Raw genomic sequence first — 14,819 nt, 5'->3', positions numbered from 1 at the left:
ACCGATAACAGATATGGATGTCACATGGCTCCCACAAGGCCATGGCTGACAGGGCTCTAGCCCTGGGGCCCGGGCAATTCTCAATTTTTTGATTTTTCACGCTAGACATGAACTATAGAAGGGCCCGTGAAAAGTCTGACCAGGGGCCCTACTCCTGGATGTGGGGGCCATGGATTGTCATATATTTCAAAAATACACCAACCCAATTAAAATGGCAATTACAAACCATGTATATACATGATAAAATATATTATACAATTCCCATAAAGAATACTTATGGTTGTCTTATTCAAATAACGGATCATCCCATAAAAACACCAGGACAGTTAAAACATGGGCGGAGATACGGGGGAGGGGGGCACCACCTTTGTCGCCCCCCCCCCCCCCGCGTCAAAGGTGGAGTCGACTGTGTGATCCAATGTATATATGTATTGACATCATCATCATCTGGCCCCCCAGCAATAATGACCGTGTCATGGCCCCCACATCCTGAAGCTGGGCCCCTAGGTTTGGGATCTTTTATGGGCCCCCTGACCAGACTTTAACGGGGTTCCCTTTCTGATGAATTTATAGCGTGAAAAAACAAAAAAAATGATTAAAATCCTCCCGGTCCCGAGGGTTGGAGCCTTGTCAGGCAACCCCTTGTGGGGGCCATAGACCGTTCTCCCCCCCCCCCCCCAGACTTCCAAGTCTATCTCTGCCTATGAGTTAAAATAATAAATCAAACTGCAAAAATGTTCGTAAAATACGAGTCAGCATTGTTTAGAAAAAAAAAGGCGGATTTACATCACGAATTTCCATGGCGTTCGTTATTTTTCTGACATACAGATGGCAGCACATTCTGAGTGAATGAAAAAAAACTTTATCATAAATTTACTAACATTTTTCTCTTGTTAATAAAACCGTTTGAATATTATAATCGTAAGAATATTATTTCACAATCTCTGTGACCTGATAAAACCTTTCGGAAATTCAATTCTAAAAACAGCTTTCAGTTTAAAAAATTCCATATGAAGATAAATATATGAAATATGAGAAGCACAAAATAAATGAATGTTAGAATTGATTAGGATAACGTTAATTGATCACGTGCATCGTACACATTTACTGTTAAATTTAAGAAATAACAGGAAAAAATTAAATCACGGTGTATAAATTACCATTCAAGAATTTATTAAATTTTTCGCCATTTTTGTTCACAATCTTTAGATACAAAACAAACAGTGGGCGTATCAGAGATATTTTTTATCGCGCGTATTGAAGAATTTAAATTTACTTACTGTCTTTTAGGTATCTCAGATTTATTCTTGTTTTGTTTTACTTATCCTTGGTAGAATCATGCTATTTATTATTTAGGCTCAGGAAGTCACATAAGTGTCACGTGATACCGAACCGTGACCTTTTCTTTTTTCAAAATCACTCTTTGCCATAGTGATTATCTGGCGAGAACCCACTGTTCTTTGGCGATAATTTCAAGGGAAAATAATGTAAAAAATGAAACAATGATAAGAGAGAAGGAACTTGGGACAGTTTTTTTTTCCCCGTCATTACTGATAAATAATAAAATAAAAATATAATATCCATGAGGATGAACTAGCGCCATCTGTTTTGGAGAAGAAGAGATAAATAGTGTAAGACGTTGATATTTTTAAATAAAAATCATACGGTGTTGCGCAGTATTCGTCAATACTCCTCTATAGATGCGTGAATCACGCATACAAATTCAATTTTACTCTTCCAAATTTTGCTGAGGAGAGAAAGTAATCCTTCAAGTTTTAGTTAATTTTTTTAAATGGAGTTATTTCTCTGTTTTTCGTACAAAAAAATCCCTCTTTTGCAAAATAACCCCTTAAAATTTTGGAGAGGAGTGATATTACTTTTCAAAATTATTTTTTCAGATAACACTGTACAGTAGTGATATCATCAATAGTAATGCTCCATAGTAGCTTAGTTGAGTTTTACTGATTGCCAGGAATGCTCTCCCCCCTCACCACATCCAAGAGCAAGACGCATTGGGATCTCTGATGCAGCAGTGCTGTCTTAAGAGCATCATGGGCCCCCGGGCCAAGTGGTTTTTCTGAGGCCCGGCCCTACCTTGTAAATTCTAAAAAAATTCAACCTGATTTCAGTTTTGTGAGGCCCTCTTCTCTTGAGGCCCCCGGGCCGTGATCGGGTGGGCCCATGCGTTAAGACGGCGCTGTGATGGCATGGCCGTCTTTAAGGCATGTGTATTTTTTCCTTCTGTGACAGTTGTATCTTTCTTTTCACCAGAGATAGACACGCTAAAACATTCTCCGTTCTTTTTGGCAATAATTGAAAAAGAAGAGGAATTTTGGATTGCTTTGACTAACTGACTGCAATTTTTTCTACAAGCATTACGTTACACGTAAAAAATATTTTTTTCGGCGAGATTGGCGAGAATCAGCCATACCTTACCGAGGCCGCGCATCGATACATTGGTTAAGAGGCTTTCATTGTCATAGCAACGAGTGATGCGGTTCCCTTTTAGCTTCCTTTCACTGCAAAGTTAATCTGAAACGGACTATAGTGCAAGACGCGGTCCAACAGACTCCTTGCCCTCCCTTAGTAGCGTTCCTGCCTGTAGGCTACACATACTTGGCCGCCTTTCTCCAATTCTCAACTTTCACCCATTCCCCAAATTTTTCAACATGGGTCATATAGGCCCGGTGGTTAGCACCCTCCCTCCGCCTCTGCAAATAAGCCTCTTGTTTCTAAGTCCCTCGTTTGGTCACTCACGTGCTTGTATACTTTTTGGTCGCTCACATAAATGTGCACTCTTTTGCACTGTCATGCTCACACACACTCTCCGGGCCACTTTTTGGTCACTTCCAAATGATAATTTATAGTAAAAAATACTTTATTTTCTTTTTATAGGATTTCTCCACAGCTCTCTGTGGCATTTGTCGTGGCTGCCCCGTTTTCTCCTGATTTTCAAAAAATTTTCCCTCAAGAATCCTGGAATCCGGGGAAAATTCAACGACGAAAACTTTCTTGTTACTCTAATACTCGCAAAACTGTTTTTTATTTCGGATTTTAACGAGAGGGTGCCGGGTTTGAAAAGTAACGCTCTTGGGAGATATTAAACAAATTAGAAATATTAACATTAAAATTTTTCGCATCGAATGTCCGAACTAGAAGCTCATGAATGTCACTTTCCGTTTAGAAAATAATAAGTTGTGAAAACGATGTTGTTTTTTTTTTGGAAATTTTTTATCCACTAGAGGTGAGGATTTTTGAATTGCTCAATTTTACTGGACATCCAGGGTCATCTTAACAGATTAGTCTCACCCGAGCACAGTACCGGGATCCTCACTTGCATAGGAGCTTCCACGAAAAGATCTTTCAGATTGATTTAACACAATGAATATGTAAATTAATAGACGCTGCCAAAGGTTTTTTCATTTTGCTCTGAAGCTATGATGCTGTTGAGACACACTTTTATTTGAAAAATATTCAAAAATTTATTTGACTTCTTTTGAGCCTCATTATTATCAAGGGTTTAATGGAACAGCCTTATAACTACAAAGGGTTCTGCGAGAAGTTTTATGTTGGAAATACCTGCTGTATATAACTGTTTTGGTCGCTCACTGACACTGCCCTCACTCTCTAGAGAGATCAGTGTTCTTCAATTTTTTTTTTCGGATTTTGGACCAATGAGATCATGTGAACAATTTCGTGAACCAGCAGGAGAAAAAAAACAAACAGAAAGAAAAATTTCCTTCTTACTTTCTAAATTGTTATTGAAATTTCTAACTTATTTTTATTACTACAAATGGGGAGAAGATTACTATCCAGCGCAGGATTTCCTTCGCAGCAATTGGAATGAGAAGTTTTGAACAACCACTTTTTTTTATACGAAGATGATGTCACTCTCCGCTATTACTACGAGGGTTTCGACAGCTGGTTGATGCGAAGATAAATCCAGGGGAGAAAATTCAACTGGCTCTGCGGGGAATCGAACCCACGTCCTCTCACTTGCCGGGTGAATGAATTAGACCACTAGACTACAAAGTAGAAGAAATCCACTTTCCTTAGAGCTCGTGTGCACTGAGCAGAGCCGTGCGTGGACAGTCAGACCTTACTCAATTTCTGGCACTGTCACCAGATAGCGACTTATCGAAGATGATGTCACTCTCCGCTACTACTATGGTCTGGCTGTCCATGTACGACCCCGTTCAGCACCCACGAGCACTAAGGAAAGAGGACTCGTTGGCTTTGTAGTCTTAGTGGTCTAGAGCGCTCACCTGGCTAGTGAGAGGACGTGAGTTTGAATCTAGCAAGCCAGTGGAATTTTTTTTCTTGATTTATCTTCGCATTAACCATGGCCAAAATTCTAAGTGCAATATTCGCTAAGATATCTTTGAATTCAAAAAGCGAAGTTGGGAAAGGACAGCGTAAATAAGGTAAAAGAGCGTTGTCCGTTGGTTTTTTTTCTGTTCTTTCATAACTATGTCTGCGAATATTGCAGTTAAAAACACAGCACCTCCTCAATAAACAGGGCAACAACTTTCTAATTGGAAGTTAGAGGATAGGAATACTGTATAAAAATTTAGATTTTTTTTATTTTGTTACACACTGTATTTTCACTCTCAAAACTGCTACAGGGCAATTTTTGAACGCGTTTTGAGCATTTTTCAAAATGACATCATACCTATACGACCAACCGTTGATGAAGACCGCATTAGCACTTACAAAACCCTGTATAACCCTGGTATCGAAAGCTCTTTATATTGCGAGAGAAATGCATACGGATATCGTACGGGGCCGGAAAATATTCACAATGACCAAGACCCGCCCTGATAACAACCAAAACTCGTCAAATACGCGAGAGTTTTTTGCTGATTCTGAACCGTATTGAATGGAGAATGAGTGAAAAAACCAACAAAAACTCCATTTTCCACGCGTATTGTAGTTCACGAGTTTAAACACAATATGTCAACAATTTTCTTTTTTGAAATGAAAACATATATATTTCTTATTTCCATTCCCCGCCCTTTGGAACATTACGGGTTGCGTGTATGTATTTGCCAGTTTATATAAGAACTTCCTTCAATGCCAGTGGGCAAAATAAAATGGGTTTTTCCTGTACCTTGTCACGGTTTTTTTTTTATTTTGCCTGTAAAGTGAGAAAAATGGTTCTCCTTAAAAAAAAAAGAGAAAAAAGTAAAGAATTTTGGGGAAGTAGGAATTTCATGCTTGAAATGTCTTCCATGTATCTTCGTGTGCATTTTAGAATGAAATGTGGGGAAGGAAAAAAAAAAAAAGGGTCGAACATTTCTTATTTACAATTTCCACCTCCAACAGCGTTGAAAATTCTCAGTATTATATTCAAGTGGTTCAAATCAAGCGCGGAAAACATGTGGAATTTTGATCCCCCGTGAACTGGTAAATTGAGAAAATACTGAAAAGTTTTCATGGATTCATACACATACGAATATTCGTAGTAGAATATCTGAAATGGTTGACAAACCTTAATCTACAGTCGAATCCCGTTATAACGAACTACAAGAGACCAGAGCAATCACTTGGTTATAACGAAATTTCGGTATAAAGGAATTCCAGGTTTTTGATTGTTCCTATGTAAATTTATCTGCAGCATTAGAAAAGTGTTCGTTAAAACGAGATTGTAGCTATAACGGTATTAGTTAAAACGGGATTCGACTGTATTATATATATGTGCGACATCAGTCATTAGAAACCACGCCAATGATTCAGAATCATTATATACTCGTATTTATTGATATTATTTTACAGTCGGACGTATAACGAAGTCGGAAGAAACAGTGAAACTACTCGTTACACGCGAATTGGTTGAAGGGGTGCAGTGAAGAGCTACGCGTGTCCCTATTGGCACACAGGGCTTGAGTTATGAAGAGAGACTTCATTTCTTTAATATGTTTACATTGGATGAACGCAGGTGTCGAGGAGATATGATCGAAGTGTTCAAAATTTTCAATGGGATGGATAGGATGGACCATGAACTTTTAGTACACCTCCAATCGACTGCTTTTACAAGGGGACACCAGTTTCGATTGGTGAGGGACAATGCGAGGTTATAGTGTCGCAGGGAATTTTCCTCCAATAGGGTTGTTAATAAATGGAATAGCTTACCCCCGGAGGTAGTAAATTGTAACACAATTGATACGTTTAAAAAGAAATACGATAAACATGTTGGGGTAAATCGAGAAGCTATCCATTCTTAGAATAAGACAACCATAAGTATTCTTTATGGGCATTGTATAATATTTTATCATGTGTATATATTGTTTATAATTTTTGTTAATTGCATTTTTAATTGGGTTGCTGTATTTTTGAAATGTATGACATCCATATTTTTATGGGCATCTTTTTCTCAGCCACCTCGTTGAGCATTTTGCCTGTTGTGGCGTTGTATACAGAACAAGGCTCTAGATGGTGAGACCAAGAGAGAGAGTGACCTAAAGAATTTGCAAGTATGTGAATGCGAGCGTGTCAGTGGCCAAAAGAGGGACATACAGAGAGAGGTATCCCAACGAATCGGTACATGCGGGAATGTGCGTGTACGTGTAGTGAAACCTGACGTGAAGTTGGTTTTTGTTTCTCTGTAATGCTTGTTATGTGTAGTGCTGCCATCTGCCACTAGTTTTTCAAACTATGAGTGAAGTGTTATGATTGAATGATTTATCATTGTAGGACTGTTGCTCTCTGTGGCGAGACTTTTTAACGGGGAGATCGGCTCGCATTTGCGCCTTGAAGTTGGGAACCACAGAAAACCAACTTCAGCCGACCACAAAATAATCCAACAGAGGGCACCCGGGACCTCTCGATCTGCAGTCGAATGTTCTACAACTAAGCTATACCCCGCGTAGTGCTCTACACTTTTTTTCCATTATTTGCTTTATGAGAAATCCAGTCTTTTTTTTTTTATTAGTGCTTGAATGGTGAAACTTTCATTTTTAAAATTGATATCCTATCTGCTTTTCTGCAAAGCTTCGCATTTATATACTAGATATTTAACATCACCTCATCTATGCCCGAAGAAAATGGCGGCTAAAAACGCCAGGTTACTGGATGGGCCGGATTATCGAGAGTCTACTGTATTTAAATAGAGGAAAACGATTTTCGAGTAATATTCCGAATTTTTTTCTTTTTTTGATACCTCACTTTTCCCATTTTTGGCTTTCAACCAACAGCATAGCTACAATGGGTATCTTTTTGCACTATTTGACAAAATTAATTTGCAGACGATGAAACCACAACACGTCCGAAACTAGCTTAAAAAGGGTAAACGTGCACTTAAGGTGGTTTATAGAGGTTAGATTCTTGGGAATAAATAACCTCAACCCTTTCTTTCTAATGAGCATGCATTATGAATGCATAGCATTTTCATAATACATAAATTATGTTATGATAATTATGGCAATAATTATTCAAATCATATCAAATTTATACATTTTGACACACACATAAAGATATAAAAAATGTTTTTTTGAAAATTTAATAACAATTATGCCTACTTCTGGCAACATTTTTGGTTATAATTATCAATGTCCCGTATTTTATTCTATTTAAGATCCCAGTTTAATGTTTTTTTTCAATGAAATATGATCATGTGATCATTTGAATCCCCCCCCCCCCCCCCGTGAAATACAATTTTATTTGTTACATTTGTAGCAGTCCGTCACCCCACTCTGCAGCAATTAGAAAATTGCATTACATCCCCGTATTTATCGCATTTCGTAGGATCGCAAAATGACAATCCTCGACATTTTCCACGATGACGTATGTTGAACCCGATTATGAAGGTATAATTTTTATTTGAACCCATATGGGGGAAAAAAAAAACTAACATCAATAATATACATAGGTTGAATACTTTTTCATTCAGTTAGAATTAAGTTTTATTAAAATTAATTTTATCAAGTCTACTCGCGGACCACCTATAGACCATCGTCGCAGACCACTTCTGAACATAGGTTGAGAAACACTGATCTATACACTTATCCAGTACCTTATATCTTTGTTGGAAATTTATATATTGGGAGATGATATACTCTTCTTTCACGAAAGTATATAAATTTTATGGACATTTCCTTTCATCTTTAGGTTTCCATTGATATGTATATTTGAGATATACATATCAAATAATATTCCTATTCGAGCGCATTTGGCATATTTTTGCCCCTCTCTGTATACCTGAGAACTATTTCATTTATTTTCTCACTTTATCACAAACACAAACACAAAAATATATCTCATTTTATAATATTGTATATTTCGTTTACGATTTCGATGGAGTCGGATTATATTGGGTGAAGGTTTCTGATGGAATTTTCCTGTATCCTGTCACATAAGAAGAGAGAGAGAGAGAGAGAAAAAAAAAGAAGCATTAGAAATCGTTTCCAAAAATACGAGTTTTTATTCCGTTTTTTTCCCTCAAAAAAAAAAAAAAATCGATGTTGAAGGATGGATAAAGTGAGAAATGTTTTATTATTATTTTGGTCGAATCTCTAGAGAGATGTATCCTTTCAGTGGATGCAAATCCGTCTAGCGCTGTATCAAATGGAAGGTGGATAAAGAGAGACAACAATGTCAGGTAGTTCGTGTAGACTTCAAATTTACATGAAATCCACTTAATAATTCTTTCCGAAACTATGTTTCTGTGATTATATTTCATGGAAATACTAAGAATATGAAGAATGTGAGAGAAAATTTTATGTAGATATTTATACATATATATATATTTGGAAATACAATAGAACCTCGATTTTATCTGGGAGTGGATCAACCGGGTACGGAAATTTTAATTTCATGTTATACTCTACCCTATCAATGTTGTTGAAGTGGTTTGGAAAAGTAAGATTTCGTGAAGATTGATGAAAAAAAAGCATGTCCATATCGTAGAACTGGATTTCTTCATTTATTTTACAAAACTTCCCTCCCCAGGCCGAAGGACCGAACATTGCCTTGGAGTGATCGACATTTGAAGATTCACAGCCAATTACAGGCGATTCCGGGAAATAAAACATGGCTTCCCAAATCATGCGGCAAGCCCCCTGGGCTGGGATATTTGGCGGGCCTCCAAGCCAGACTTTTCTTAATTCTTCTATATAAATTTCCTTCCATAATAAATTTAGCATGAAAAACAAAAAATATTTGTCCCGGGCCCCAAACCTGAAGCCCTGTCAGCCCCACACTTGTATGTGTCCATGAAATATAGGTGTAAGTCAAAATATATTGCTTTTATTTACACTAAAAAGACGAAGTCCAGTAAAGCCAAATAGTGTGGCTTTTCGTAACTGTAAATAAGTGTTTAAGTGGTTACAGTTAACTTTTTTTTTTTTTTGCATGGATGATAAGATATGTACACTGGATAGTCATTTCAAACAAGTAAAATACAAAAAATGTTATTTTTTTGCAATTTCGTTAATTAATTTTTTTTTTCACTCCCGGGGATTTAATCGGTTTTCGGTTATCTGTGTTCAGGCTCGCAACTAGGGGCAGCAGTCGGTTCTCCTCGTGCCAAAGGCGCTAGACCCAAGGGGGCGCAGATTTCATTCTGAAACCTTTCCTTTAACATTACAAGGGGGGCGTAAAAAGGCGCTCTTGCCCAGGGTGACCAAGTATTTAGTTGCGGCCCTGTGTGTGTTCCCTTTCGCCACCATTATCCCGGATAATCGAGGTTCTACTGTATACAGGATGTCCTGTAAGCCCTAATGCGGCCTTTATCTGATCACCCGTTGATTGTAGAGGTATGGGTTTCAATTTAAAAAAAAAGATCAAAATGTTTTTAGAAATCACGCGGTACTAGTTTTGAGAGTAAAAATACAGCGTGCAACAAGTTAAAAAATCTCAATTTTTATACGGTCCTCCTTGTCGTTTAACTTCGAATTTGAAAGTTGTAGCGCCGTGTTTCTTAAACCCCGCCCCCCCCAAAAAAATCACCTTTTTTAAACGGAATAATAGCTGATATATTTGAATTCAAAAGTTCAAAAACCGGAGAAAATGTGGGAAAAGAACAGCATAAACTAACGAACTTCTTTCCTTCTTTTATGCTGAAACATTTCTCTGGGTTTTGAATTGAAATATTTCAGTGAATATTGCACTTGGAAACGTGCAATTTTTTTGTTTGCCTCAGGAGGGACAGGGCAACAATTTTATAGTTGGGTTTTGAGAATGGGGGATGTCCATATAAAATTTTTATTTTTTTTTCGTAAGACACTGTATTTTCATTCTTGAAACTGGTACAGAGTGACCCTTGAAGACATTTTGAGCATTTTTGAAACTGGAACCATACCTCTACGACGAATGGTCGATGAGATAAAGGCTGCATTAGGACTTACAGGACTCTCTCCATAATCACAAGTAAATTAATTGAATCGACAAAGACTAATTGAATGTACCATTTTCAACTCAAAGAAATATGGTCAGTCACTTTGAGAGCTGAGAATCTGGTAACCCCGAGATAACGACTGATTTCCGATCTATACATGGAGAAAATCAGCACAAAAATTATATATATTTTATTTTTCTAAAATATCAATTCCAGATTTGAAGCTTTAATATACTTTTCGAATGTTAAAACTTATTTTTGGCAGGTTTTAATAATGTTGAAAATGTCAAGAACCGGGTGACGCTTTTATGGTCACACATTTAAAAAAAAAATCCTTTTTCTTTCATTTATTTTACTTATTTTTTGACATATTTTCAATATTGTGGCGTGGGAGAAAATTCTTTCACTTTTGGAGAACCGAAGAATATTTTAAAATTCTTTTGATGCTTAAACAGAGGATTCTCCGCATTCCAATCTTTTACACACATTAATTTGACAACCGCTATTCTTGGCAGCAGTTATTAAAAGTCCTTTTTTCCCTCCTAAAGTTATGACATTTGTTTTTAAAATTTCTTCCATTACATTTGTTCAAATAGCGACATTCAAAAAATTTTATACCTATGTTAAAGGAATGTGACATTTATGTACCTTCTACTGAATTTCATTAGTCGAGTTTGACTCATTCTATAGTTTATTTATTAATTGTTCCAAGGTATTTATTGTGATTTAAACCATTATTTCCCAACCTTTTTATTTCCATGCCCCACCTAAGCATCTTGCAAAATCCTGTGATGCCCATCCTATAAAACAGTGTTTCTTAACTTTTTCCAGCTCATGGCCCCCTATGGATCACATTTTTTTCTCGTGGTCCCCCTGTCCTATCCAGGGCCCCCTCTACCCTCATCAAAGATTGAGATCCACCGTTGCTCTGGCGGCCCTCCATACTTAGCTGGAAGTAACAGATGAAAATCATAGTACCAGATCCCATATAGTGCAGTGTCCCCCTCCCTCCATTATACACATGAAGACCCGGGTCATGCCCACATAGACCGAAGGGTTAAGATGACCCTGGTTCTATGAACGGATCTGATGAATTCTGAAAGTAGTAATTTTTTTCAACCACGTTTCACACTTTTAAATCTTTTTTCTCTTCACAGTTCTCTATGACTCCCTTCACCACCTGTCGTGGATCACCTTTCTTCTGATTTTCTCCCGTGGCCCCCCTAGAATATCCCAGGACCGCAAGGGGGCCATATGGCCCCAGGTTGAGAACCACTGCTATAAAAGACACAAACGGGGATGGGGAACATGCGGCCCAAGATGATCGAAAATCGAGAAAAAAAACTGTAAACACAGCTAAAATATTGGAAAGAAATTCACTATCAATCTATGTCTGTGAATTTGAAACTCTTTTTGAAAGTTAAATACTCGTAATTTCTGTGGAGAAATTCGCCGTGTTTTCCAGGCTATGCAGTATATAACTTGTCTGTAGTAACGGAATCGCAAGGGACCGATATTTTTCCCGTTGACCACACACGTTTCCACTTGACAAAGGTTCAATTGACATAATGTGTAAAATTATGTAACGATCTCGTATGTAAACTAAAAATAAATTAATTGAAAATAAAGTAAATAATATATATATATATTTTTCTCACAGCCAGCCTTATGAATATATACTTTACAGGGATGCAATAGGTAACAGGACGTATGACTTTCCACTGGCGAATAATTGATCCTAGAGGCATGCTTCCAGTTCGAAATAGTGTCCAAATAATGTGTAGTACTCAGATATGTCATTCATGCTTCAAATGGTTGTATAGTTAATTAAACTGAAATACTCAACTTTTTATACATTCCCCGTGTGCCCAAAAACCCAATTAGAAAGTTGTTGCACAACAAAAAAATTCCACTTTTCTGAAGTGGAATTTATTTGCTGAGATATTGGAATTCTCGAAAAGAACGGTGTAAAGTTGGGAAAAAACAGCATAAAAAAAACTGGAACATCGTTTTACCTGCATTTGATGCTGCTTTTTCCCGACTTTCCTCCGTTTTCGAATTCGAATCTCTCAGCGAATAATGCACTTAGAAACGTGGAATTTCTCTGTTGGCAACAGGAGTTAGGGCAACAACTTTCTAATTGGGTTTTTGGGCACACGGGGAATGTATAAAATGTTTTTATTTTATTTTAATAACTATACAACCCTTTGAAACATGAAAACAAATATGACTACTACACATTATTCGGATCCCTAACTGGAAGCATGTCTCTAGGATCAACGGCACGCCAGTAAAATGTCATTCGCCCTGTTACCTATGTATCCTTGTTTATTTATATGGCTTATATTTATATTTATTCTGTTTACAATGGCCTTCCAACCATTATAAATAAAATAATGTACATTTTATTTATAATTTCTAAATATTTATCTCTTGATATGATACATTATTTATTAACAATGCACACATATTTACTGTAACATTATGGTATGCACAATATACCTTACATTGCCGAATAGTGAATGGGAAACTAAAAACAGTTACTGTAAATAAAACTAACTTTTTATTTTTTACAGTAGTCAATAATAGTTAATAGTTCACACACTTTGCTGCCTGACTTTCAGAAAACGGTTTTGCTTTAGAACTCATTCAAAACATCAATGAGCCATTATGATGTAAAGCAAAGCGTGCTGCAGCTCTCTCAAGGCTTTGACAGCATCCAGGGCCACAAATAAGTACTTTGTCCTCTGGGGCAAACCGTCATCTTGGCACCCCCCACCATGTAGAGGAAGCAGTTAAAGGGTGAATTCGGTGCCACTTCTTGTCCAGCGCCCGGGGTACTAGACCACCCCCCCCCCTCCCGACAGCATCTACACATAAACTTCGCCTTATTCTTCTTACGAAATGATGACATTAATCTCATGTTCATCTTCTTCTTGTCGAATTTGTCTGAAGTTTTCAATGAGAGTGTCAATAGCTATCATGCCTAGTCAATACCTTTTATTGCAGAAGGCTTTCTCGTGAAGCTTTGACGCCACTGAAGTCACTCACATTTCACCTATAGCCATTGAATACAGCAGTCCGACGTATGCGAAATCTTTACATTTTTTTTGCAGTATATTCAATGATTATAGGTGAAATGGACGTTTTCAGTGACGGCACGAGCTTCGCGCGCGGAGGCTTTCTGCTATAGAAGGTGTTGGCCTAGTTCAGTTTCTATGTACATTGTCGTCCATGTTTATGTAATTCCCAACACTGCAATGCAGCTTGCATGCAATTTTGTAAGTCTCGCATATCATTTGGTAATTCAACCCACTCACTGATTTCTCCCGTAGGAAAGCCAGCTTTTCCAAAAAAAGAAAAGAAAAAAAAGTGGTTGCAGTTTCAAGAAGCAACTGCTTTTATACATTTGGCTTATTAATACAGGATTACAGCATCAAGTACAGAAAGCAGTTTTCGCTAATATAGGGGTGGATGATGGCAACCAGAGGCCACATTGGCAAGCAGAGATTGCATAAAACATTTTCCGTAGAGATCGTTAACATTTTGTATCCCTTTGTCTATTGTTCGTCGAACATTGATTGCGTTTGTGTGAAATCTTCCGTTAGGAGAGTAGAACTTTCTTTTCCGTTTCCTGGTTAGGCAGGTTTCGTTTATTCCAGGTTTTTTTTAATGCGTATTATTTTGGTAGTGAAATCACGGGACTAAGATTTTCTTCCGTTGAAGTCAGGTTTCCGCTTAATACAGGTCCCGTTAAAGACAGGCTTTATTGTATAAGCCCGTGTGCTTCCACCCTCCCTCAGAATCCAGGTGGAGGAAGCCCAAAACTGGAAAGCCTTATAACCTGAAGACCGAAACTCTATAACCTGTTCTAAAAACAAAGAAAAAAAGCACGAGTTTTCAACCTTTATAGACAGTGCTGGCCCAAAAAAAATGTCAATCAAGCTCAATGGCTGTGGTGTCTTGATTCTCGCAGTAGTACACAGATATATTATTACCAATCTCATGACTTATCTTATTATATTTGAATTATATTACGTTTATCTTTATGTCTATGCAGTAGCGTACCCGTTAAAACGTCGTAATGAGTAAACCTAACGGGGCCCAGGGCTTCGAAGAAAATAGTAAGCCCTACATTACTGAAAAATTTTAATTTTCTGAAATCATTCTTTCATTAAACATGAATTTTCTTTGATATTTAAATTATTTCCTCATTAAATATGCCATTTCATTAATTTGTGGATTATTTTTTTATTGAATATAAATTTCTTTAATTCAGAAATAATTTTTCTTACTAAGTATGGATTTTCATAAATTCTGAAATTATTAAATTATATTACTTATCAAATATTAATTTGCATTCATTCTGCAATGATTTTATCATTAAATATGAGTTTTCATTTATTCCCAAAATTATTTTCCTACTGAATATGAATTTTTCATTAATTCTGAGAAATTATATTTCCCATCAGATATGAATTTTCAT

At 37.0% G+C, this 14,819-nt stretch overlaps 1 protein-coding gene across 1 annotated transcript in view; it reads right to left on the bottom strand.

The window, feature by feature from the left end:
* The window catches only part of LOC149076018 (uncharacterized), a 33,497-nt gene extending 32,077 nt beyond the window's left edge, over positions 1–1,420 (bottom strand). The window contains exon 1 of the mRNA XM_089242170.1: positions 1,281–1,420. The gene's annotated coding sequence lies outside the window, so the exon portion shown is untranslated. The remainder of the gene's footprint in view (positions 1–1,280) is intronic.
* Between the last annotated feature and the right edge of the window lie 13,399 nt (positions 1,421–14,819).

This window comes from Pholcus phalangioides, unplaced genomic scaffold (assembly GCF_987345545.1).
Source record: "Pholcus phalangioides strain wild (caught in Gottingen) unplaced genomic scaffold, Ppha-v1.0 ptg000015l_1, whole genome shotgun sequence".
In the NCBI taxonomy this organism is placed as follows: Eukaryota; Metazoa; Arthropoda; class Arachnida; order Araneae; family Pholcidae; genus Pholcus; species Pholcus phalangioides.
This window is presented reverse-complemented; position numbering and strand designations above follow the sequence as displayed.